This window comes from Theobroma cacao, chromosome 2, assembly GCF_053813885.1.
Source record: "Theobroma cacao isolate CCN51 chromosome 2, ASM5381388v1, whole genome shotgun sequence".
Lineage (NCBI taxonomy): Eukaryota > Viridiplantae > Streptophyta > Magnoliopsida > Malvales > Malvaceae > Theobroma > Theobroma cacao.
The window spans coordinates 9,344,827-9,348,774 of NC_142640.1; the positions used below are offsets into that span (position 1 = coordinate 9,344,827).

The 3,948-nt window shown below is 31.8% G+C and overlaps 1 pseudogene across 1 annotated transcript; it reads right to left on the reverse strand.

The window, feature by feature from the left end:
- Positions 1–2,270: 2,270 nt before the first annotated feature.
- LOC148764001 (putative glycosyltransferase At5g03795 pseudogene) lies at positions 2,271–3,742 on the reverse strand (annotated as a pseudogene). The gene is made up of 2 exons (XR_016024614.1): positions 3,446–3,742; positions 2,271–2,652 (listed from the first exon to the last, which is right to left on the reverse strand). The product of XR_016024614.1 is annotated as a putative glycosyltransferase At5g03795 pseudogene (transcript).
- Between the last annotated feature and the right edge of the window lie 206 nt (positions 3,743–3,948).

Consider the following 3,948-nt stretch of genomic DNA (forward strand, 5'->3'; position numbering starts at 1 on the left):
ATCTTTCAAATAGTCATTTCATTTTTCATAATTTTTATATTTGTATCATGTTGTTTATATATATATATATACATATTATATTTACAAGTATCTAAATATATTTATAATATAAATATTTCTTTCTTTTCTCTCTTTTTTTTTTCTTTTTTATTTATTCTTCTCATTTGCTTATTATTATTATTATTTTAAAAAAAAACTATTATTAGTTTTGTTACTATTTATTTACTTATTATATATATATATATATATATATGTTCTTCTAAATTATGCACCTCTGCTATTATTATTTTTTATTATTACTATCATTATTTTTATTATTTTTTGTTTATTTTGATTTTCTAACATTAAAATAAGCATTCATATATATATATATATATATATTTCTTTCTCAAGAAAATAAATACATTTTATTTAAGGAAGATGTGCTAGTGTCAAACCCTGCTCTGTAAAATAATTATAATGTCATTCACATGCTCGATAGAATGTTTGTATATTTAGGAAGTTCGAGAAATCATTAAAAGACGATATTGCCCCTAATGGTACCATTGAGTCGATTAAGCCTCGAATTAGTTCAAATAAGAATTTTAAGGTGAAATTAAGAGTTTTATAGTTCAAGGATGACTCGAAACGATAATTCGGAGTTTGAGGATCAATTCCGAGTCAAACCAAAATTTTCACTATCTAGGGATAAAATCGTAATTTTTCCACCCGCAGATAAAATTTGAGATTTTGAGAGAATTTAGATCACATTTGACAAATTGGAGAATGGTATGAGTATAAGGGATGAAAAATATGTCTATGGGTAATTTTTCAGTTTTTGGGGTAAAAATATAATTTTTCACTTTACGGGGGTAAAAGTGTAATTTTTAAAAATTTACTCCACCAAAACTTTGGAAAAGTCTAGAAATTTCATGGAAGACATGGATAAGTGAAGAGGATTGAGTGGTAGAAAAAGAAAGTAAAAAAGATGGCTAGAAAAAAATAAAATAATAAAATATTTAAAAGGTAAATAAAATAATAATATTTTATTAAGCCTATTAAAAGGCTTGAAAATTCCAGAATTCTTCATTGGGAGGGTCAGCCAAAACCAGCAGGAGAGAGAGAGACATAAGAACAAACCCTAGAGTGAGAAAATTCAAAGAAAAAGTGTGATTTTTCAAGGAATCAAGTATTTAAATGTATGATTTTTCAAGCTTAGCTTAAGATTTATCATTTCCATGCATTTTTCCTTATTTTTCATGGTTAAATTATGTGTTTTGATGATGAATTCAAATCTGATCATATGGGTTTAGAGAGAGAAAGTTGTTAGATTAATTTGATTTTGAACTATGTTAGTATTTTGTGTTAGTTTAGCATGTTTATGAGTAAAAAAATAAGAAAAATATTCATTTTCTCCATGAATTTCTCTAGGCCGAATCTAGCCAATGGTGTGTGAGGATGAGGTTGACTTTATTTTAAGAGAATTAGATGAAAAAATGATGAATTATGAGGTTGGAAATTAAATGAGAATTTTTTGTGCAAAAAAATTAAAATTTTTACCCACTAGGAGTAAAAGCGTAATTTGTGGTCCGAACTGATAAATTGGATCACATTCACAATGATTGAGGTATTGTGGATATAATTGGATAATTGAAATTGAAATGGATGGAATTGGAGTTGAATTGTAGATTTTAGAAATTTACACCGTGTATAGGCGAGTTAGGTCAGACACTGTAATTAAGCGATTGTCCAAACATTTCACACCTTATCTAGTGCATACGCATGGATAAGAGCCCGAAATAATATATATTGATTTGACACAAATTATTAAATTTTTTGTGTCATGTATTGTGGATAGGTGGTGAGCTATCTGATACGGATAAAAAACTACACCCGAGGATCGAGAAAAGGAGTATATCTACTCCTAGTACAGTGAATAATCTTACTATCATCTTAATTATCTAGAGTAGATTTATTTAATTGTATGATTTTATGAAAAAATGGTTTAATTGGAAAATTATTGTGTTTTATGGGAAAATGGGATTTTATAAAATAATTTTATAAAATTTTTGAAAATTTAATAATGATTTCAAAAATAGAGTAATTGGAGACCTATACTATGATTGTGTTGTTTATCCATGATTTTACATTAAATGGCTTATGATAAATCTGGGTATGACTGGTTATTTTTATGATTTAAAGAATATGTGAACTGTTTGATTTGCCTTGAATGTGTTAAGTGAGTCATGTCATACTATTATGATTTTATTGGTTGATGGATTATAAATCAATTAAGATTCTGAAGATAAGTAATGAAGACTTACCCAATCATGGCAGGCAAGCATGAAATGGTCAGCTCCAAGGCTTCGATTCCAATATAGATATTTCTGTGCTATAAGATTAACATAGTCTACAACTGTCCTTCTTATGGGACTAAAATCACGCGAGTCACGCAGATAAACAAATCGGACCATCTTTGCTACACCAAATGGGAGGTAAAAAACATGAGCTTTCTCGGGATCTTTGGTTTGGAAGTTGCTATCAACATCCATCTTATGGATGAAATTTCCCTCCATGGAGTATATGCTCTTGCAAGGACCATCATGAAACACTGGAGGCTCCCCTTCTTTGTAAACAAAGATCTTGAATTGTTTTTCCATCTCTAGGTAGCTCCTACAATTAAAAAGAAGCAAAAAAAAAATCAAGGGAATTAAAACAGCATGTGCTCAGCAAAGAACCTAGGTCCAAATCACACCATATGGTAATTGATTTTGAAGCATGTTCATATCATATTGCGCACTACTGTCAGCCTTGGGCCTACTAAATTTTGGATACCCCCTCAATTTTCCATATAGCAGGCCCAACTACCCTTGCCCCAGTGGCCATTTCACATGTTTTTTCTGCCTCAGACTAGAATGGGGCTTCCTGGCCCCCTTTTGCCCTCGACTTTGTACCTTCCATGGGGACCTGAAACCGACGTGTCCATGCACTAGGCCCGCGCAGCCTCTAAACACTGTTAGTAATTTTGATTTGATTGGGGGTTCCTGCGCGTCCTTGTGGCTCCTAGTCTTTGCGTATGGAGACCCAATACTCAAGTAAATCATTCTTATTGCAACATTTAATTCAGTGACACATAACTAATCAGACAAAGAAGAAGAAGAAAAGTATAACAGAAAGAGATATGTTAACGTTTTCATGATAAAATTTCAGTTCAACTAATTTGGCTCCATTCATTTTTCTGATTGCCCTTTAATAATTTCTAATTGATGTTGATTTTTGTTATTAATTTCTATACTTTTCTCGATTCCCTTTTGACACGGCCGAGCAAAAACTGATCACATCAAGGTCTTTTTCATTCTTTGCTAAAGTTAGTGAAATAATTTCCAAGTTGGAATAAGAATAAAAAATGGTACAGAAAAGAAAATATATGATGCGTTCCTATTGAGTCTAATTAGCAGATCGGTACCTGTGAAAGGCCTTGGCATCCCAATACATAGGTCCTATAGGGACATAATCGGGGTCCTGCAACAGACTGCCATTTTTAGCTTCTTTTATGGCGGCTCGAGCTCTTTGTAGACCTGCTTCAAGCTTATCCAATTTGGTCCGCACTTGTCTACTTTGATTCAAGGGAAGAGCAATGGATTCATTCCGGGGTGTTGTAGTGTTCTGAATCCCGGTCATGGATGTATTTAATCTATCTGAGTCGGGAATGGAGATATTTAAGCTCTCTTCCTTTGTTTCATTCTGTTCAATTCATTCAACGTGTGAGTCACATAGGGCCAAACATTAATAAAATCATATCTGTTTTTTATTTGCTAGATAAACCAAATCAATAATACTAAACAAAGTATAGCAAACAATAATAAGGGACTCTGCCAAGCATGTTTCAAAAGAAAAATAAAATTGAGAGAGAAAGCTAGCTTTGACCAGCCACCTTAGAATGCCACAAGACTTCAAGAACTGAGGCAT